This window comes from Sminthopsis crassicaudata, chromosome 2 (assembly GCF_048593235.1).
Source record: "Sminthopsis crassicaudata isolate SCR6 chromosome 2, ASM4859323v1, whole genome shotgun sequence".
Classification (NCBI taxonomy): Eukaryota; Metazoa; Chordata; class Mammalia; order Dasyuromorphia; family Dasyuridae; genus Sminthopsis; species Sminthopsis crassicaudata.
Window position 1 is genome coordinate 178302279 of NC_133618.1, and position 23108 is coordinate 178325386.

Genomic DNA, 23108 nt, shown 5'->3' on the forward strand with positions numbered 1-23108 from the left:
TGCCTTACACTTTAATAAAATTATACAGGTGCCCATTTCTGTGGCATTGAATGTTCTCTTCTCAGAAAGTGAGGGTGACCATATAAGTAAAATGACAGAACTTAGATATCATCCAGTGTGATTCTGCATTTGATAGAGGAGAAAAATGAACTGTCCAACGGCATAAAATATTTGCCCAAAATCACATATGTAATGCTTGGCACAATGGGGATTCTAACCCTGGTCTGGTGATTTCCAATCCATTGCTCTTCCCATTGTATCAGATCACCTTCATATTTCAGACAGAGTAATTGAGACCCAGAAAGATTAAGTAATGGACTTTTGACTCTACAATTAATTAGTCCCATGGTAAGAATAAAACCAAAATTATTTTTCATTCCTCTCTTGCAGATATCCATTAAGCAACATGAGTGATAACTGGCTCCCCTCCCCCAAACTCCACTTCAAGAAGTTAAAAATCCAGTTTTTCATTTCTTCTTCAGTACTGCCTTTGTCAGATACCATTTTCAGTTGACAAGTTCTCCCTCTGTTTTGAGTTGATTTGCAACTTCAATCCCAATCAACTAAAACACAGATACAATTTTTGAACACTTATTTGAACTTATTCTGTGGATTCAAAAATTTTTTCTGAGGTAGCTCTGGGAATAATGTCAAGACCTACATGATTTCTTAAGTCATGTAAGATGCTTCCTCCTTCTCTGATCTAATCCCCTTTTAGCTCAACATTAGTGCTGACCAGTGGGACCACATAGTTAAATAAAAGCAGCATTAAGCTTGTTTTTTTGAAAAGGTAAGGTCATCAACCATCCTTCTGAACATTAATATACCCTGGTGGTATTTAAAGGTAGGTTTCTATTGCAGCTTCCTCTCTGGCTCACTTTCATTTGGGCATTTACTTGGCTACTCATGTGCTGATTTTTTATTACACGCATAAGACCGTAGATAAAAAGCTAGAAGACACCTTGTTGGCCACCAAATTCAGCTTCTTCCTATGACAGATCAGGAAACTGAGGCCCTGAAAAGTTAAATGATTTACTTTCCTAAGGTCATACAGGTAATCACTATCAAACTTGGAATTTAAGCCCTTGTCTTCTTTTTAAAGTCCAAGATGCTTTTCTACTCTCCCACATAATTCTAGATGCTCTACCTGTGCTTTCCCGACCTGCCTTATCCTTCCCTTAAAGTAGACTCTTTTCTTATCCCATGATGCTGGTCTAGATCACCCCTTTAAAGTACCATTTCTGAGTTCCTATTTCTGCATTCCACCTGGCTCTTACAGCTATTACCCATGTAGTACTTTAAAGTTTTTAAAATACTGTATTATATTTGAACCTCTAGTATGCAGGTGCTATTTTGATTCCCATTTGACAGATTACCAAACTGAGGCTGAGAGATGGTTTAGTGACTTGCCAGAGCTAACATAGCTCTAATTTAAAGTATCATTCAAATTCAGGTATTTTGGGTGCTAAGTCCAATATTTTGTCTATCATACCACCCATGTGCCTCTAGATACATATTTAGTTGATTCTCCCTTTCCCTGGACAGGGAATTGTTCCTCTAGGAATAATTGCTTCTACAAGGAATAAGTGAAAAGTATTCCATATCATATAATGTGCTAAATGCTTTTTAATTATTTCATTTGTTTCTCACAATAATCCTATCAGCTAGGGGCTATTAGTCCCCTTTTTATATTTGAGGAAACTGAAGTAGAGAGAAGTGAAGTGACTTGCCTAGGCTCTGAGGCAACAATTTAACTCAGATCTTGTTGATTCTAGGCCCAGTCCCTTGTCCACTGTACCACCAAGCTTCTGTAGCTTTATAGACTGTCAGGACTGAAAGAGAATTTAAAGATCATGTGTCCTCATCTCTTCATTTTACAGAGGCAAAAACAGGTCCAAGAGGAGAAAGGACTTGTTCATGACTATATAGGAAGTAAGTCATAGAGCAGAGACTAGAACCCAAGTGCCCAGAGTCTCACTTTGGACAGCTTCTATTCTCCTTCTTGATACTGATCTCCTTGAAGGTCCATTAAAGACAAATACTTCCCTTTCTTCCACTGCTAATTGACTTGTTAAAGGAGGAAATGCCACTCTTTACCAGTTATTCATCTGCTCTCTCTTCTCCTCCCTTTTGCAATTAGCTCAAGTGAATGACTGAGGACATAGATATTCCAGACACAAATTTCTTGAAGAAACAAAATATCAGCTCTATGAAGTCATCTCTTAAAGTCCCATGTTTCCATGTTGAGGCTTTTAATAATTTTCTTTTTGTTGAATTGAAATGAAGTAGTTTTCCCACAGACACACTGTGATAAATAAACCTCATATTTTGTGTTCCCGCAAGTAAAATGTCATATACAAAGTTGGGTTTCCAGAAGGAGCCAAACACAAGGTTATAGATAAGAACAGAGATAGCCTGAGATTTGGAAAGACAAGGAAAATAAAACCAAATAAAAAAAAAAGAAGACACAATGTTGAGTGGAAATACTATTTCTTCAGAAATATTCTTCTTCAGCCCCAGCACTTCTAACAGTCTGTTCAGTCCTTGCCTGGTCATCTGAGAATTTGGGGCTGGTTAGGCCCTGGGGCCTAGAAACAGAGATTATCCTAATGAGGTATCTGCCTACACACTCAGTGTCCTTTGGAGGCCATTGATCCTTTAGCTCATACATTGTCTATGATTAAACATTATATAACATGAGAAATCCTCCAGGGAAGGCCTGACCTATCCTGAGTCATTGTTCAAGGAAACCTACTTTCCATAATTCAGCCACTCTTAGCTGTACTTCCTCACACAGAGAGAAGAAATCTGGATGAAATCACCAGAAAAGATTTTTGGTTAGTTTGGAAGGACAGCCACGCTAAGCAAGGCTAAGAATGAACTTCTTTCTGAAACTCCTCATGCCCAAAGTCATTGTAATTATACTGTCGTCTCATGATCTGAGACATCCTTTTAAAAAGAGTCAGAAGAATTTGATGCTGTAGAAAAGGCTCTGTCTTTGAAGGTAGGGAGAGCACAATTTAAATCTCACCCCAGGCACTTATTAATAGTATGACTTTAACAAGTCATTAACCTCAATTTACTTCAGTTTTTCTTATCTGTATCATAGTAGTAACACTTCTCAGAGTGGTTGTGATGAGTTAACAATTATAAAATGGTTATCATAGTACCAGGGACATAGTAAGTTCTCTGTAAATGTCAGCTTTTTTGTTCTAATATGACAATTTTTATCATTGTTATATTATCTTATTCTGTACCATTTTTGAAGACTATTTGCCACAATGCACTTTTTTCCCTTGTCTACAAGTCTTGGCATCCATTTCTTCTAAATCTCAGAGGAGTTCATTGGAAAGTTCTATACCTCCTCATTATCAGATGATCCCTCTGAAGTCTGAAACCTTCACTCAGACCACGTGCATGTGTTAGAAACAGTCAGGAAATCCTCAGTTCTATGCTATGCCATTACCTAGCTATCTGACCATTGGATAAGTTATTTAATCTCTCTGAGTCTCTATAGGGTTGCTCCAGATGGCCTCTAAGGTCTTTGCAGGTCTAAATCTATAATCCTATTTTATTGTACAAGTAGGTTTTCTTTTTTAAAATCTCTTTAGACACAGATTTATGAATGGTATTTTTGGATGAAAGGATATGTACAGTTTGATATCCCTTTAGACATAGTTCCAAATTGTTCTCTGGAATGGTTGGAGAAGTTTACAACTGCAACAAGTGCATTAATATACAAGTTTTCCCACACGTCCTTCAATCTCCAACATTTCCTTTATTTTTTTCAGATGAGGCAGTTTGATAAGTGTGAAGTGGAAACTCACATTTGTTTTAATTTGCATCTCTCAATCGTTATTCAGAACATTTTTTTTCATATGATAAGATAGCTTTGACTTCTTTCTCTGAAAACTGCCTGTTCACATCCTTTGACAATTTATTAATTGAGGAATGAATACCTTCTCCATACAAGCAGCTAGATGGCACACTGCATAGATTGTTAGACCACAAATCAAGAAGAACTGACTTCAAATTCAGCCATAGGCACTGATCAATTGGGGGCAGATAATCAATTGACTTAGTCTGCATCTTTTGTAAAAGAATGGGGATAATTGGTCATGGGGAGCCAAGATGGTGGAGACTAGACAGGACTTGGCCTGAACTCTTACCTCATAATTATTACCAGATCAAGCCTCTGAATGGATTTTGGAGTAATAGAACCTACAAATTTGGAATGTAACAAATTTCTAGCAGAAGATATCTTGAAAGGATTTCAGGAAAGGTCTGTTCTTATTTGAGCATGGTGATGGGGGTGAGCTCTTGCAGAGGCACAGTGCAGGGAGGCCTGGGGCAGAGAGGAACCACATGGAAAATCTAGTGAGGGGCTCTTAGCCTAACTAGCAGTGTTGGCTACTCTGTCATGGTTCAAAAGCAAGCTGAACAGCAGACTAGTAGTGAGACCTTCAGTGCAGCCACAGAACGCAAATAGTGAGCTCCTGAATCCCAGAATAACAAGTGGGACTTGGATGTGCCCACTCAGAATGGGAAGAAAGAGGCAGCACCAGCCACAGAACAGTGTAAAATCCCTGTTGTTGCATAGAGGAACAATTTCGTCTTTTTAGCCTAGGAGCAGAACTCAACTTTCCAAAATGAATAAAAAAGGAAAAAAAGGAGCTCAGAACATAAATAGCTATTATGGAGACAGGAAGAACAGTCCTCAAAATATAGGGAAAAAGTCTCCAGATGAAGTCTCAAAGAGTATATGAATTGTCTCCAACTCAAAAGACTCCCTTGGAAGAATTCAAAAAGGACCTTAAAAGATAGAAGAAAAATAGGAAAGGAAATGAGAACTTTGCAAAAGAAACCGAAATTGTCTGATCTGTCCTCAGCCCTGACCCAATGTAGTTTTGAATATCAAATGAGCTATTGGTAAAGCACCATATTCTTATTAGCTGCTATTAAGATTCCATTTGCTTAATCAGTATTTTTGATTTTGTTTAGTTTTCCAGTAAATAAAAGACCATAACAGCAAAAAATCTCCACTGGAGACACTAACCACTCATTTTGTGGTTTGGGTGTTGGAGAAAAGTTCATTGATTGGGATGACTAGTAAGGAGCTTTGATCATCTTGAGATGTCCTGAAGTCCATTCAGGTTACTTATCCAGATATGGTCAATTACTGGATCAATGTATACATACAGTTTGGTAGTCCTGTGGGCATAATTCTAAATTGTTCTCTCCAGTGTTGAGATCAATTCCCAACTCCATTAATAGTGGTTTTCCCTAGTTTTCCCACAGCCCTTCCTGTATACATCATTTTCCATTTTTTTTGGTCAGATTATTCAGTCAGATAGGTATTAAAGGATTAAACATGCAAGTGTGTTCACTAAAAGTTCTATAAGTCTAATTATATTCTTCCTCCAATTATGTCATTTTCACTATGCTTTATGAAGGGAATGGCATTCATGAAAGAATAAGCAGAAATCCAGTGACTGAAGAGTAAGATAGAATACAATAAGAAAAATAAGTAAAGATTTCATCTCTGGAAATCAATAGAATATGTGGAATGTAATGGGTGTGGGGGAGTGGAGAGTAGTTTATTCCTTATTTTTAAATTCCAAGGCCATAGTGGAAATGGAAATCAGGTTAAGGTTGATTATAATAGATATCCCAGGCCATTCACTACTCTACTCCCCTCCACTGAGCTTTATAGAGGAAAGTGGGGATATGTGAAGCAACATAACAAATTACTAGTAAAATAAGAAGATGGGTAGTTTGTAGATTAGGATAAATTAGGAGTGTATGTGTGGGTGGAGGGTGTCATTTATTTGCAAATTCCAGCATCCTACATGAAATAAGAAACAACTTTGGAGAATCATTCACCATACCAACTACTGTTCACTCTCTTACTTGGCACATAATCTATGAAGATAATTATGGAGAGATAGTCTCATGGAAGACCCACATACACAATATTCAAAAGCCAGGCTCACATCATGAATTTAATGCTAGAATTATATTTGGGTTAGAGAAAGGGGATTACAAGGATTAATAGTGATGCTCTTCTCAATACTTCAGTTGGTTCAAGAAGTTCTCTGAGTTATCTACAGCACAGTCGGTAATATATACCACCAATCCGGCAAGTCCCAGAAAGCTTTTCCAGGAATTTGCAGCGATTTCTACAGTAGCAGGTAATAGTTTTTCTCTGTTGAGCATCTGAAGAAAAGGAAGAGAATTGATGAGTAATACTGGGCAGTCAGAGGGACCTCCCATAGAAAGGGCAATCTCTTCTGTTTTTCCTTTTACAAGGCCAAGAGAAGCCTGGACATTTACCACACTGATATCCTGCATTCCACCTTTCCCCCCACTCAAGAGCCCATACATGAGAACACGGTCATAATGACAATCTATGTACCAGTCTTTCAGACGTGGGGACAACATTGCGTGGCAAAGGTCAAATGAAAATAGGGTTCTCCTCCTTCTACTGCACCCTTTTCCTGACACACAGTAGAGGGAGGAAAGACTCCAGCTCTAGAATGAAAATCAAGAGACTAGAGTTCTCCTAGCCCTGACAATCCTTACTATGTGAGTGGGAGCAAAGACTCTCCCATCCTTGGGCATCATTTTGCTCATGTTATGAATTCAGGGTTGGCACTAAATGGCAAGGATGACAGCCCCTCCTATAACAACCTGACAAGTCCTACAGTCAGACAGAAAGCCACTGTGTCATCCAACCTGCTTAGGATCATAAGCTATTTCTATGCAAGTGATTCCCAATCTATGGCTTCAGGCCTAAGCTCTTTCCTGTGCCCTAGTCCTGTATCACCAACTGCCCATTTTCAGCTGGATATCCCAGAGGCACCTCAAGCTCAATACATCATATGTAAAATACGTTTTCTTTTACCCTAAATCCATCTCTCTTCTGATCCTCCCAATTCCTCTTGTGAGAGCTCTACCCCCCTTCTAATCACCCCCATTCAAATCTATGGTATCCTTTACTGCTTCCTTTTCCTCTCCTCATGTGTCCAATAAGCTAAAACTCTTGCCATTTCTATCTCTACAACATATCTATCTCAACTTTCCTCCACTGTCATAACCACCACACCCAGGCTCCAATTGCCTGGACCATTACAATAACATTTTCATTGCCCTCCCTGCCTCAGTTCCCCCCTAAATCAATTTATTCTCCACTCAGATCTCCATGATCTTCCTAACCCGTGGTTATGATCAGGACCCTCTATCTCCCTCTTAATAAGTTCCAGGGTATCCCTATGTCTAGGATCAAACACAAACCCTTCACCAACTGTCCCTTCTTCCCTAATACTCTCCAACTTTGGGTACAGATGGCACTAGAACCAGCTTCCTGTCCCTCAGGCTGGAGCTCTTCTCATTCCATGTCAGTATCCTTTCCTTACCTGAAGCCATTATGTCAGAACCTTGTGCTTCAGGAGATTGGCTCTCAGCCACAGCCTCTTCCTGATCCAGCATCTCATCTTCACTTCTCTGAGGCTGGGCCTGGATTGTCAAGAAGACAACAGCTATGAGAAGAAAGCAGGTCTTCATGGTGGGAAAGTTCCTGGTGCTTCAGAGTCACCAGTGAAACAGCAGCAGCTTGCTTGTCTCTAGTGAGCAGAGAAAAACGGATCCCTTATTTATATCAGATTTCTGGGGGTAGGATCAGAGGCCGAAACCCACAAAGAAGGGATAGATAAAGAATTCCTGCGAACAGGTGAGTCTGATGTCATCTCTTCTCTCCTAAAGCTGCTTTGATGTTCTTCTGATCACATAGATCCATCCACATATGTGCCAGAATCTCATTTGTTTATTTTCTGCCTGTTCCCCATCTGCTTGACTATTTGCTTCCTACATGGTCGGGACACATCTTAGGAATCCTTCAGGTTAAACAGAAAAACTCCAGCTAACTTCCTTTATGCTATTCAGAGAACCCTTGGCATTGCTAGTTTTTTTTTGAAATGTAGTTAATTCTCCATGTGAAGTATTGCTCATATAACATTTTGTTGACTTCTGTTCGCCATCTGATGGAAAGAACATAGAGATGAAAAGCATGCCCATCTTCCTTATCCTGACATGAAGATTTACAAAAGTTTATTCCTCCATTTCCATATTGCTCATGCTTTTCTCAGTTTTCCCCACTCTGTCTTCCTGTGCTACCTCTCAATTCGCCATTCTATCCAAGGCTAACAATAAATATTTTACTATTTAAAAGAATTGGCTTTTCTTTAGGCTTCATTTAAAATGAGATGAACATTTTTTAGCATCCATTCCTCTTTTCTTTGCCCTTGCTTCTCCTTTTGTGTCTCTGATGCTTGGTTTATCATGCCCAAAGACTCCTGAGACTCCCCTTTTTAGACAAATTTTCTGCCATCCTGAAACGTGAACATCCCTCAAATTTGTCATAAGCTCTCTTTTGGACCATCTCTCTAAAGAAATCGTGGTGGGTGATCCCCAAATCTATTCATATTAACCTAAATTTCTCTATTGAATTTCATCCCTACATTATCATTAGCACACTGGGTAATTCTTATGCAAATGTTAGACATTTCAAACTAAAAAGTCCAAAATGTAACTATTAACAATGTCTGCCAAATCCATAATATCCCCAGACATGTTCTGATGGATGGTACTACAATCCTTCCATATAATCAGGGTGCATGACCCTGAAATCATCCTTGACTGTTCCTTTTTATGAGTCACATACCCAGTCAGTCACCAAAGCTTATTATTCTCTCTTCACAATATTTTCTCCTATCTTTCTCCTTCTCTCAGTTTAGTAACCTCAATCCTTGTTAGAACTTCACCATTTCTCACATGAGTAATGGTGTTAATTCCCTTATTAGTTTTATAAATTTCCCTCCCTCTTTTCTTCACTTCCCCCCACTTTAGAGTTGTTAAATTGAGTGTAAGAGAAAATCCAAGCATGAGATCATTTTGGGTATGGGTCCCACCCATGTTCAATGATTGTTCAGGTGTTGTGATACTTTCCCTAAGTTTTCTCTTCTTCAGGATAAATATCCTCATTTTCTTTATTGTTCTGACTCTTTTTTCTTTTTCTCACAACTAAGGAAACCTAAACAGGGAGAGATAAAATGAGAACAAATATAGGGAAAAAGTATAACTTGAGGCTGAAACCCTTGGCTCCTGACATCTATGTGTAATGATACTTCCATTACAGCACTAAGAACTGTAAATTGAGATGCCTGAGAGGGCATCTCCTTAAGGGAAAAATAAAACCACTCTAGTAAAAGATGACTTAGAAAAAGACAATATATTTTTGTGGCTTAAGCTATTTGATTAAATTCAAAAGGAAATACTTAAGTGATCACGAATCTCTTGTACAACTTATGTTTTTGACTGAAATCCTATTGGAGTTACTCCTAATGTAAACCAACTTGGAGTCAAATGAGGTCAAAGCCACACAGAATTTTCTGAGGACCCCAAACAGAGCCAGAAGGGTAGATCCTAAAAAATTCTGTCCTAAGTATTTTTCTGCTTTAAAAATCTGCATCAAACTACTTTGTCAAAATCTTGAACACTTTTCTGTGCCCTTTTCCATTCTCAAAGGCACAGACTTTGCCCTCACCAACACATCAGTCAAGTTGGGAAGCACTAAACAAATGAGCTAAAAATGAAAAGATTTGTTTTTGGTGAGAAGGTGAATCCACACTGTCCTGAAGATCAAAGAAGGTTGAGACCAAGTAGAGCTAAAGTTTTCAGGGAAAAGAAAGGTAGTGAGAAATAATTTGGATGCTAAAGGGTTGGTAGAATTTGGTAAGGAGGTAACAGGGAGTAGAGGGCACTATGGCTATCAAAAGATAGCAAACTGTAAAAGGTGGGAATATTAATAATTAATATTTGTAGAGAATTATAACATTTACAAAAGATCATACAAATGTTACTTGTTCTTCATAACTACACTGGGATAGCATTGTTATCTCCTTTTTACAAATAAGGAAAATGAGAAGGTGTGATTTGCTCAGGGTTACAGAGCAAGGAAATATCTGAAGTAGATTTTGAAATCAAGTTTTCCTGACTCCAAGAGTAAATTTATTATACCCTTCCCTAATAGAATATGGAGGAGATTTAGGGGGTAGTGGAGAGGTAGACTTAATCATGTTAGCGACCCAGGCAAAAACCTCAGGGTTACCCCATCAGACAACTTAAAGAAACATTAGAGTGCTATGCACTCTGGATGTGGACCATGCTCTCAAGTCTGTGGTAGTGGGGCCTGCTCTATACCTCCTCTGATCACAGGTAATTAGACCACATGACTCCAGAAGGCTGAAACACTCTGCACACAGTGCTTTGTACGTATGATAAATAATTTAAGGTCAGTTGTCTTATACAGTTCTCACCATACTTTTCAAGGCAGAACTACAAGGATAACAATCTTGACCTTTCATCTAAAGAAGCTAAAGCCTAGAACAGCCTGAAGGAGTAACTCAAAGTCTTCAATTTTCAAGGTGAAACCCTGATGTGCTCTTCAGTCTCTGGTACACTCTAAGCCTGAAGATTCCAAAAACTAACCCGTCCCTTAAATACACATTCCAATCCCACTCTCAGGTAAATGTGGTGTCCAAGAGAGTGAATAACAGTTTAGGAAGTTAAAAGTAGTCAGTAAGGAGATGGGAAGGCAGTGTGTGGAGATATCGGATACAATATCCCCAAATCCTAAATACTTAAAAATTTTTTTCTTGCTGATAATTGGGTCCCAAATCAAGTTACTTCAGGACACATTTATCCCAACTTTCTAAGTTGACATCCCAACTTCTTTGTTCCCACTAGACTTCGTTGTTGTGATAGAAATTTGGTTACCATGGACAGGCAGTGTCCCCAGTTTGATTAGTACCCTGGCAAGTAACACAGCTCAGAACTATCTGTCACCTTATCCAGTCCTCTTTCCCCAGTCCCTACTAGCTCCTCTGGGGAATATTATACTGATGAATTCTAGCACATCAAGTGCCAAACTAAAAGGAAAGGGAGAAAGTTTGGTAACAATAGGTACTAACTGGATTTCAGGAAGAAGTAAGGGAGGCAACATCTCTGTCTCAAGAAGCAAGCCTAAAGAGTCCACATTCCTGGGTCTACCAGAAGATAAGGAGCCAGATGGGGAATGAGCAATTTTTATAAACTCTTTCTAAATGAAGCCTTGAAAGGGTCAAGGAAACAGATCAAAGGAACATCAAAGGGAGAGTTATCAGCCATTACCTCCTGTCAACATCTCTGCCACTGTCCTACATCTAAAAGACCTGTATAAATACAGGCATGAGCCTTTTCCATCAGCACTATTGGGAGAACTTCAGTTCAGAGAATTCCCAGTCTGACTAGTACCATGAAATCCCTCTGTCTCCTCTTAGGCATTTTCTTCTTGGCTGCAAAAGCCACAGCCTCAAACGAAGAAGAATATGGAGGACTCAGTTTTCAGGAGGAAGAAATGGAACCTGGAAGAGACATGAATGAAGAAGAGCATGGAGAAGCTGACGAACTGATTCTGAATGAAGATGGCCCTCAAGACTTCCTCTTGTCCAGTTCCACTCAAGGTAAGAGAACATTGTGTTAGGTCAGTTAGGAGAAAGTGGACATGGGAATGACTAGACTTTCCAGATAGAGGGAAAAGTAAGTATGTCTCTTGTGGATTCACACAGACATATGAGTCAAAAATGATGGTTTTTACATTAATCTTTTTTTTGACTGATTTTCACAGGGCAGAATTTTTTTTCCACTGGAGAGCAAAGCTACTTAATTAGAAAAGTATAGTCTTTGGAGCATATCCATCATTGTTCATTCACATGCTTTCTTTAGAACAAAACTTAGCAAGGAGAAAGAGAAAGCGAGGATGGGGGTGAAAAGAGAGAGATGGGAGGAGACAGAAACACATAAAAAGAAGAGAGATGAGAGAAATGAGAGACAGAGGAGGGAGAGACAGAGATAGAGTCAAGGAGAGAATGAGAAAAAGACACAGAGAAACACATACAGAGACACAGAGAGATACAGAGAGCAGGCAAGGTGCCTCAGTGCATGAGATGAAGAGATAAAAATGAAAAAATGACCCTCTTTTATCAGGAGAGAAGACAGGTGTTACCAAGAAATCATCCTTCCCCAACTCTACCAACACACTCAGACTCTGCATGTAGATGTGGATTTTCATGTTCTGAGTCCACAGAACCATAGATTCATTGTTCTTGAGTTGGGATGGACCTCGAAAGTCATTTGGGTTAGAAAACTGGTTCATGAGATTCAGGACATTAAATGATTTGCCTAAAGACAAACAGGTAGGAAACATCGGGACCAGGACTTGGATTCAGGGTGTCTGACCTCAGAAACAGTGATGAGAACAGAACTGTTAGCAGATCCTCAAATAGGGAGAATCTTCTAATCCACTTGGTCAGTTGGTCTCTATCTTTCCCACCACTACACACATAGATATCCGGATTCATGCCCATTTTCGTTGTGTGCTGGTTAAGATCTCTCTCTCTCTGTATCTCTTTATTATCCTCATTGTTACCCCAAAGCCTTTCCACCATTTCTTGAACATTCTGTCCTAGTGTTTCAGACCTGGGAAATCTTGGCCTAACCGCTCAATCTCTCTAACCTCATTCTGGATCATTGGGAAAATAAGGGAGTTGGACTACATGGTCTCAGTGATCCTTCCAGTCCCCAATCTAAAGTCCTATCTTCTCTCACCAAGAGGGGCAAGTGTTTAATCTAATCAGTTTCTCACTTCAGAATAATAAAGAAAAAAGTATAACTCTGTACATCCTGGTCCTTGTTGGGAAACTGTTGCTTTATACAGCTCCATGGAGGAACCTTCAACCTTACTTCCAAGAGCCACAGGGTTTAGTTTTTGATTTTTCCATTAATTTGCTATGTAACAAACAATTTAATCACTTTCAGCCTCAGGGACCTCATAAAGAAACTGAGAAGGCTGAACTAAATGGACTTTAAAATCCCTTTTAGACCTGATGATCCTGTTACTATGCTTCTATAATCTTTCCAGAATTCTAAACAGCAAGGGCTGGAATTGGCATCCAGATGAAGGCTTACAGAGTCACAAATGAATAATAAGGGTCAAGCCACTAAACCGACTTCTATGTGGGTTCATAAAGGGATGCTGATAAGATATGGGAGCTTTGGAAAATATCAGTCTGTGTTATTATCTGGAACTTTCAGAAGTCTTGTGATTAGGCTGTTAGGATAGTCAATTAATCATCAAATATTTAATAATTATAGGTGAGTGATTTAGGACTAGAAGGGACATGAAAGATTTTTCTAGGTTTAATGTCTTCATTTTTAAGATGAGGAAGTTGATGCACAACATTTATGATTTAATGTTTATAGTTTATATGTATATATATTATATATATAAATAAAGATGGTTCATTATATGATTTAATATAAAGATTATATTATATGATTACATGATTTAATCAAGGTCACAAAGCTTGTCAATATCTTAGGTGGAATCTGAAACCTCCAGGGTTCCATCTACTATAACCCACTCCCTCTGTGAATCATGCTTGGTGGTTAGGCACTTTAGTCAGCAAGCACAGATGTATGGAGCTAAATTTGGAGTGGCTGAGCTGAATTACAAGACAAACTCTCCCAATCTTTCTTCACAGGGCAAAATAGAAAGACAACCGTTGAACGCTGTACCTGCAGCAGAAGCTGTCCAATAATAAAGAGGAAAGGCCGTTGCCCAGGGAAGGCTTATATTTGCTGCTTTTCCTGAGGCTTTAAGAACAATGAGCAACATGGATCCATTTGGATTTCCTTGGGAATCTACTTATTGACGCTCCACTCTTCTGAACCCTATTCATGCAATTAAAATACCATCCTTTGAGATGTGTGTCTGTGTCATCACTCTATAAGCTGTTTTCTAGAAGTACTGTCACTTCTAAAGCTCAATAAGTCTATCAGTGGGGCATTGATTCATTTTTTTCTCCTTTAGAATTTTTGGTCTTTCTGGTCAGAAGCTTTTTCCATAATTTTTTTGGACAAAGATAAGAGCTGGCATTTGCCTTAAACTTTAATAAAATTATACAGGTGCCCATTTCTGTGGCATTGAATGTTCTCTTCTCAGAAAGTGAGGGTGACCATATAAGTAAAATGACAGAACTTAGATATCATCCAGTGTGATTCTGCATTTGATAGAGGAGGAAAATGAACTCTCCAACGGCATAAAATATTTGCCCAAAATCACATATGTAATGCTTGTCACAATGGGGATTCTAACCCCAGTCTGGTGATTTCCAATCCATTGCTCTTTCCATTGTATCAGATCACTTTCATATTTCAGACAGAATAATTGAGACCCAGAAAGATTAAATAATGGACTTTTGACTCTACAATTAATTAGTCCCATGGTATGAATAAAACCAAAATTATTTTTCATTCCTCTCTTGCAGATATCCATTAAGCAACATGAGTGATAACTGGCTCCCCTCCCCCAAACTCCACTTCAAGAAGTTAAAAATCCAATTTTTCATTTCTTCTTCAGTACTGCCTTGGTCAGATACCATTTTCAATTGACAAGTTCTCCCTCTGTTTTGAGTTGATTTGCAAATTCAATCCCAATCAACTGAAACACATACAATTTTTGAACACTTATTTGAACTTATTCTGTGGATTCAAAAATTTTTTCTGAGGTAGCTCTGGGAATAATGTCAAGACCTACATGATTTCTTAAGTCATGTAAGATGCTTCCTCCTTCTCTGATCTAATCCCCTTTTAGCTCAATACTAGTGCTGACCAGTGGGACCACATAGTCAAATAAAAGCAGCATTAAGCTTATTTTTTTGAAAAGGTAAGGTCATCAACCATCCTTCTGAACATTAATATGCCCTGGTGGTAATTAAAGGTAGATTTCTATTGCAGCTTCCTCTCTGGCTCACTTTCATTTGGGCATTTACTTGACTACTCATGTGCTGATTTTTTTATTACACGCATAAGACCATAGATAAAAAGCTAGAAGACACCTTGTCGGCCACCAAATTCAGCTTCTTCCTATGACAGATCAGGAAACTGAGGCCCTGAAAAGTTAAATGATTTACTTTCCTAAGGTCATACAGGTAATCACTATCAAACTTGGAATTTAAGCCCTTGTCTTCTTTTTAAAGTCCAAGATGCTTTTCTACTCTCCCACACAATTCTAGATGCTCTACCTGCGCTTTCCTGACCTGCCTTATCCTTCCCTTAAAGTAGACTCTTTTCTTATCCCATGATGGTGGTCTAGATCACCCCTTTAAAGTACCATTTCTGAGTTCCTATTTCTGCATTCCACCTGGCTCTTACAGCTATTACCCATGTAGTACTTTAAAGTTTTTAAAATACTGTATTATATTTGAACCTCTATTATATAGGTGCTATTTTGATTCCCATTTGACAGATTACCAAACTGAGGCTGAGAGATGGTTTAGTGACTTGCCAGAGCTAACATAGCTCTAATTTAAAGTATCATTCAAATTCAGGTATTTTGGGTGGTAAGTCCAATATTTTGTCTATCATACCACCCATGTGCCTCTAGGTACATATTTAATTGATTCTCCCTTTCCCTGGACAGGGAATTGTTCCTCTAGGAATAATTGCTTCTACAAGGAATAAGTGAAAAGTATTCCATATCATATAATGTGCTAAATGCTTTTTAATTATTTCATTTGTTTCTCACAATAATCCTATCAGCTAAGGGCTATTAGTCCCCTTTTTATATTTGAGGAAACTGAAGTAGAGAGAAGTGAAGTGACTTGCCTAGGCTCTGAGGCAACATTTTAACTCAGATCTTGTTGATTCTAGGCCCAGTCCCTTGTCCACTGTACCACCAAGCTTCTGTAGCTTTATAGACTAAGTGAAAGAGAATTTAAAGATCATGTGTACTCATCTCTTCATTTTACAGAGGCAAAAACAGGTCCAAGAGGAGAAAGGACTTGTTCATGACTATATAGGAAGTAAGTCATAGAGCAGAGACTAGAACCCAAGTGCCCAGAGTCTCACTTTGGACAGCTTCTATTCTCCTTCTTGATACTGATCTCCTTGAAGGTCCATTAAAGACAAATACTTCCCTTTCTTCCACTGCTAATTGACTTGTTAAAGGAGGAAATGCCACTCTTTACCAGTTGTTCATCTGCTCTCTCTTCTCCTCCCTTTTGCAATTAGCTCAAGTGAATGACTGAGGACATAGATATTCCAGACACAAATTTCTTGAAGAAACAAAATATCAGCTCTATGAAGTCATCTCTTAAAGTCCCATGTTTCCATGTTGAGGCTTTTAATAATTTTCTTTTTGTTGAATTGAAATGAAGTAGTTTTCCCACAGACACACTGTGATAAATAAACCTCATATTTTGTGTTCCCACAAGTAAAATGTCATATACAAAGTTGGGTTTCCAGAAGGAGCCAAACACAAGGTCATAGAACAGAGATAGCCTGAGATTTGGAAAGAGAAGGAAAATAAAACCAAATTAAAAAAAAAAAAAAAAGAAGACACAATGTTGAGTGGAAATACTATTTCTTCAGAAATATTCTTCTTCAGCCCCAGCACTTCTAACAGTCTGTTCAGTCCTTGCCTGGTCATGTGAGAATTTGGGGCTGGTCAAGCCCTGGGGCCTAAAAACAGAGATTATCCTAATGAAGTATCTGCCTACACACTCAGTGCCCTTTGGGGGCCATTGATTCTTTAGCACATACATTGTCTATGATTAAACATTATATAACATGAGAAATCCTCCAGGGAAGGCCTGACCTATCCTGAGTCATTGTTCAAGGAAACCTACTTTCCATAATTCAGCCACTCTTAGCTGTACTTCCTCACACAGAGAGAAGAAATCTGGGGGAAATCACCAGAAAAGATTTTTGGTTAGTTTGGAAGAAGAATTTGATGGGGTAAAAAAGGCTCTGTCTTTGAAGGTAGGGACAGCACAATTTACACCTCACCCCAGTCACTTATTACTATTATGACTTTAACAAGTCATTAACCTCAATTTACTTCAGTTTTTCTTATCTGTATTATAGTAATAACACTTACTTCTCAAAGTGGTTGTGATGAGTTAACAATTATAAAATGGTTATCATAGTACCAGGGACATAGTAAGTTCTCTGTAAATATCAGTTTTTTATTCTAATATGACTATTTTTATCATTGTTATATTATCTTATTCTGTACCATTTTTGAAGACTATTTGCCACAATGCACTTTTTTCCCTTGTCTACAAGTCTTGGCATCCATTTCTTCTAAATCTCAGAGGAGTTCATTGGAAAGTTCTATACCTCCTCATTATCAGATGATCCCTCTGAAGTCTGAAACCTTCACTCAGACCACGTGCATGTGTTAGAAACAGTCAGGAAATCCTCAGTTCTATGCTATGCCATTACCTAGCTATCTGACCATTGGATAAGTTATTTAATCTCTCTGAGTCTCTATATATCTGAAAAAGAGAGGGTTGGTCCAGATGGCCTCTAAGGTCTTTGCAGGTCTAAATCTATAATCCTATTTTATTGTACAAGTAGGTTTTCTTCTCTTTTTAAATCTCTTTAGACACAGATTTATGAATGGTATTTTTGGATGAAAGGATATGTACAGTTTGATATCCCTTTAGACATAGTTCCAAATTGTTCCCTGGAATGGTTGGAGAAGTTTACAACTGCACCAAGTGCATTAATATACAAGTTTTCCCACACGTCCTTCAATCTCCAACATTTCCTTTATTTTTTTCAGATGAGGCAGTTTGATAAGTGTGAAATGGAAACTCACATTTGTTTTAATTTGCATCTCTCAATCGTTATTCAGAACATTTTTTTTTTTCATATAAGATAGCTTTGACTTCTTTCTCTGAAAACTGCCTGTTCACATCCTTTGACAATTTATTAATTGAGGAATGAATACCTTCTCCATACAAGCAGCTAGACGGCACACTGCATAGATTGTTAGACCACAAATCAAGAAGAACTGACTTGAAATTCAGCCATAGGCACTGATCAATTGGGGGCAGATAATCAATTGACTTAGTCTGCATCTTTTGTAAAAGAATGGGGATAATTGGTCATGGGGAGCCAAGATGGTGGAGAGTAGACAGGACTTGGCCTGAACTCTTACCTCATAATTATTACCAGGTCAAGCCTCTGAATGGATTTTGGAGTAATAGAACCTACAAATTTGGAACGTAACAAATTTCTAGCAGAAGATATCTTGAAAGGACTTCAGGAAAGGTCTGTTCTTATTTGAGCATGGCGATGGGGGTGAGCTCTTACAGAGGCACAGTGCAGGGAGGCCTAGGGCAGAGAGGAACCACATGGAAAATCTAGTGAGGGGCTCTTAGCCTAACTAGCAGTGTTGGCTACTCTGTCATGGTTCAAAAGCAAGCTGAACAGCAGACTAGTAGTGAGACCTTCAGTGCAGCCACAGAACGCAAATAGTGAGCTCCTGAATCCCAGAATAACAAGTGGGACTTGGATGTGCCCACTCAGAATGGGAAGAAAGAGGCAGCACCAGCCACAGAACAGTGTAAAATCCCTGTTGTTGCATAGAGGAACAATTTCGTCTTTTTAGCAGAACTCAACTTTCCAAAATGAATAAAAAAGGAAAAAAAGGAGCTCAGAACATAAATAGCTATTATGGAGACAGGAAGAACAGTCCTCAAAATATAGGGAAAAAGTCTCCAGATGAAGTCTCAAAGAGTATAAGAATTGTCTCCAACTCAAAAGACTCCCTTGGAAGAATTCCAAAAGGACCTTAAAAGATAGAAGAAAAATAGGAAAGGAAATGAGAACTTTGCAAAAGAAACAGAAATTGTCTGATCTGTCCTCAGCCCTGACCCAATGTAGTTTTGAATATCAAATGAGCTATTGGTAAAGCACCATATTCTTATTAGGTGCTATTAAGATTCCATTTGCTTAATCAGTATTTTTTATTTTGTTTAGTTTTCCAGTAGATAAAAGATCACAAATACCATCAAAGAATCTCTCTCTCTCCCTCTCTCTTTTTTTTTTCCCCCTGAGGCTGGGGTTAAGTGACTTGCCCAGGGTCACACAGCTAGGAAGTGTTAAGTGTCTGAGACCAGATTTGAACTCAGGTCCTCCTGAATTCAGGGCTGGTGCTACACCCACTGCCCCACCTAGCTGCCCCCATCAAAAAATCTCCACTGGAGACACTAACCACTCATTTTGTGGTTTGGGTGTTGGAGAAAAGTTCACTGATTGGGACGACTAGTAAGGAGCTTTGATCATTTTGAGATGTCCTGAAGTCCATTCAGGTTACTTATCCAGATATGGTCAATTACTGGATCAATGTATACATACAGTTTGGTAGTCCTGTGGGCATGATTCTAAATTGTTCTCTCCAGTGGTGAGATCAATTCCCAACTCCATTAATAGTGGTTTTCCCTAGTTTTCCCACAGCCCTTCCTGTATACATAATTTTCCATTTTTTTTGTCAGATTATTCAGTCAGATAGGTATTAAAGGATTAAACATGCAAGTGTGTTCACTAGAATTTCTATATGGCTAATTATATTCTTCTTCCAATTATGTCATTTTCACTATGCTTTATGAAGGGAATGGCATTCATGAAAGAATAAGCAGAAATCCAGTGACTGAAGAGTAAGATAGAATACAATAAGAAAAATAAGTAAAGATTTCATCTCTGGAAATCAATAGAATATGTGGAATGTAATGGGTGTGGGGGAGTGGAGAGTAGTTTATTCCTTATTTTTAAATTCCAAGGCCATAGTGGAAATGGAAATCAGGTTAAGGTTGATTACAATAGATATAACAGGCCATTCACTACTCTACTCCCCTCCACTGAGCTTTATAGAGGAAAGTGGGGATATGTGAAGCAACATAACAAATTACTAGTAAAATAAGAAGATGGGTAGTTTGTAGATTAGGATAAATTAGGAGCAAGTGTGTATGTGTGGGTGGAGGGTGTCATTTATTTGCAAATTCCAGCATCCTACATGAAATAAGAAACAACTTTGGAGAATCATTCACCATACCAACTACTGTTCACTCTCTTACTTGGCACATAATCTATGAAGATAATTATGGAGAGATAGTCTCATGGAAGACCCACATACACAATATTCAAAAGCCAGACTCGCATCATGAATTTAATGCTAGAATTATATTTGGGTTAGAGAAAGGGGATTACAAGGATTAATAGTGATGCTCTTCTCAATATTTCAGTTGGTTCAAGAAGTTCTCTGAGTTATCTACAGCACAGTCGGTAATATATACCACCAATCCGGCAAGTCCCAGAAAGCTTTTCCAGGAATTTGCAGCGATTTCTACAGTAGCAGGTAATAGTTTTTCTCTGTTGAGCATCTGAAGAAAAGGAAGAGAATTGATGAGTAATACTGGGAAGTCAGAGGGACCTCCCACAGAAAGGGCAATCTCTTCTGTTTTTCCTTTTACAAGGCCAAGAGAAGCCTGGACATTTACCACACTGATATCCTGCATTCCACCTTTCCCCCCACTCAAGAGCCCATACATGAGAACACGGTCATAATGACAATCTATGTACCAGTCTTTCAGATGTGGGGACAAAATTGTGTGGCAAAGGTCAAATGAAAATAGGGTTCTCCTCCTTCTACTGCACCCTTTTCCTGACACACAGTAGAGGGAGGAAAGACTCCAGCTCTAGAATGAAAATCAAGAGATTAGAGTTCTGCTAGCCCTGACAATCCTTACTATGTGAATGGGAGCAAAGGCTCTCCCATCCTTGGGCATCATTTTGCTCATGTTATGAATTCAGGGTTGGCACTAAATGGCAAGGATGACAGCCCCTCCTATAACAACCTGACAAGTCCTACAGTCAGACAGAAAGCCACTGTGTCATCCAACCTGCTTAGGATCATAAGCTATTTCTATGCAAGTGATTCCCAATCTATGGCTTCAGGCCTAAGCTCATTCCTGTGCCCTAGTCCTGTATCACCAACTGCCCATTTTCAGCTGGATATCCCAGAGGCACCTCAAGCTCAATACATTATATGTAGAATACGTTTTCTTTTACCCTAAATCCATCTCTCTTCTGATCCTCCCAATTCCTCTTGTGAGAGCTCTACCCCCTTCTAATCACCCCCATTCAAATCTATGGTATCCTTTACTGCTTCCTTTTCCTCTCCTCATGTGTCCAATAAGCTAAAACTCTTGCCATTTCTATCTCTACAACATATCTATCTCAACTTTCCTCCACTGTCATAACCACCACACCCAGGCTCCAATTGCCTGGACCATTACAATAACATTTTCATTGCCCTCCCTGCCTCAGTTCCCCCCTAAATCAATTTATTCTCCACTCAGATCTCCACGATCTTCTTAACCCGTGGTTATGATCAGGACCCTCTATCTCCCTCTTAATAAGTTCCAGGGTATCCCTATGTCTAGGATCAAACACAAACTCTTCACTAACTGTCCCTTCTTCCCTAATACTCTCCAACTTTGGGTCCAGATGGCACTAGAACCAGCTTCCTGTCCCTCAGGCTGGAGCTCTTCTCATTCCATGTCAGTATCCTTTCCTTACCTGAAGCCATTATGTCAGAACCTTGTGCTTCAGGAGATTGGCTCTCAGCCACAGCCTCTTCCTGATCCAGCATCTCATCTTCACTTCTCTGAGGCTGGGCCTGGATTGTCAAGAAGACAACAGCTATGAGAAGAAAGCAGGTCTTCATGGTGGGAAAGTTCCTGGTGCTTCAGAGTCACCAGTGAAACAGCAGCAGCTTGCTTGTCTCTAGTGAGCAGAGAAAAACGGACCCCTTATTTATATCAGATTTCTGGGGGTAGGATCAGAGGCTGAAACCCACAAAGAAGGGATAGATAAAGAATTCCTGGGAACAGGTGAGTCTGATGTCATCTCTTCTCTCCTAAAGCTGCTTTGATGTTCTTCTGATCACATAGATCCATCCACATATGTGCCAGAATCTCATTTGTTTATTTTCTGCCTGTTCCCCATCTGCTTGACTATTTGCTTCCTACATGGTCGGGACACATCTTAGGAATCCTTCAGGTTAAACAGAAAAACTCCAGCTAACTTCCTTTATGTTATTCAGAGGCCAAGTTGTCCATGAAACCCTTGGCATTGCTAGTTTTTGTTCCAAATGTAGTTAATTCTCCATGTGAAGTATTGCTCATATAACATTTTGTTGACTTCTGTTCGCCATCTGATGGAAAGAACATAGAGATGAAAAGCATGCCTATCTTCCTTATCCTGACATGAAGATTTACAAAAGTTTATTCCTCCATTTCCATATTGCTCATGCTTTTCTCAGTTTTCCCCACTCTGTCTTCCTGTGCTACCTCTCAATTCGCCATTCTGTCCAAGGCTAACAATAAATATTTTACTATCTAAAAGAATTGGCTTTTCTTTAGGCTTCATTTAAAATGAGATGAACATTTTTTAGCATCCATTCCTCCTTTCTTTGCCCTTGCTTCTCCTTTTGTGTCTCTGATGCTTGGTTTATCATGCCCAAGGACTCCTGAGACTCCCCTTTTTAGACAAATTTTCTGCCATCCTGAAACGTGAACATCCCTCAAATTTGTCATAAGCTCTCTTTTGGACCATCTCTCTAAAGAAATTGTGGTGGGTGATCCCCAAATCTATTCATATTAACCTAAATTTCTCTATTGAATTTCATCCCTACATTATCATTAGCACACTGGGTAATTCTTATGCGAATGTTAGACATTTCAAACTAAAACGTACAAAATGTAACTTTTAACAATGTCTGCCAAATCCATAATATCCCCAGACATGTTCTGATGGATGGTACTACAATCCTTCCATATAATCAGGGTGCATGACCCTGAAATCATCCTTGACTGTTCCTTTTTATGAGTCACATACCCAGTCAGTCACCAAAGCTTATTATTCTCTCTTCACAATATTTTCTCCTATCTTTCTCCTTCTCTCAGTTTAGTAACCTCAATCCTTGTTAGAACTTCACCATTTCTCACATGAGTAATGGTGTTAATTCCCTTATTAGTTTTATAAATTTCACTCCCTCTTTACTTCACTTCCCCCCACTTTAGAGTTGTTAAATTGAGTGTAAGACAAAATCCAATCATGAGATCATTTTGGGTATGGGTCCTACCCATGTTCAATGATTG

General features: G+C 38.9%; 3 long non-coding RNA genes across 3 annotated transcripts; 1 reads left to right on the forward strand and 2 right to left on the reverse strand.

The window, feature by feature from the left end:
• Positions 1-5997: 5997 nt before the first annotated feature.
• LOC141555223 (uncharacterized) lies at positions 5998-7629 on the reverse strand. The gene is made up of 2 exons (XR_012486098.1): positions 7416-7629; positions 5998-6216 (listed from the first exon to the last, which is right to left on the reverse strand). It is a non-coding gene; the product is annotated as an uncharacterized LOC141555223 (long non-coding RNA).
• A 3669-nt stretch (positions 7630-11298) lies between these two features.
• On the forward strand, positions 11299-13858 carry LOC141555224 (uncharacterized). Its single transcript, XR_012486099.1, has 2 exons — positions 11299-11558; positions 13638-13858. It is a non-coding gene; the product is annotated as an uncharacterized LOC141555224 (long non-coding RNA).
• A 6250-nt stretch (positions 13859-20108) lies between these two features.
• On the reverse strand, positions 20109-21741 carry LOC141553321 (uncharacterized). Its single transcript, XR_012485395.1, has 2 exons — positions 21526-21741; positions 20109-20327 (listed from the first exon to the last, which is right to left on the reverse strand). It is a non-coding gene; the product is annotated as an uncharacterized LOC141553321 (long non-coding RNA).
• Between the last annotated feature and the right edge of the window lie 1367 nt (positions 21742-23108).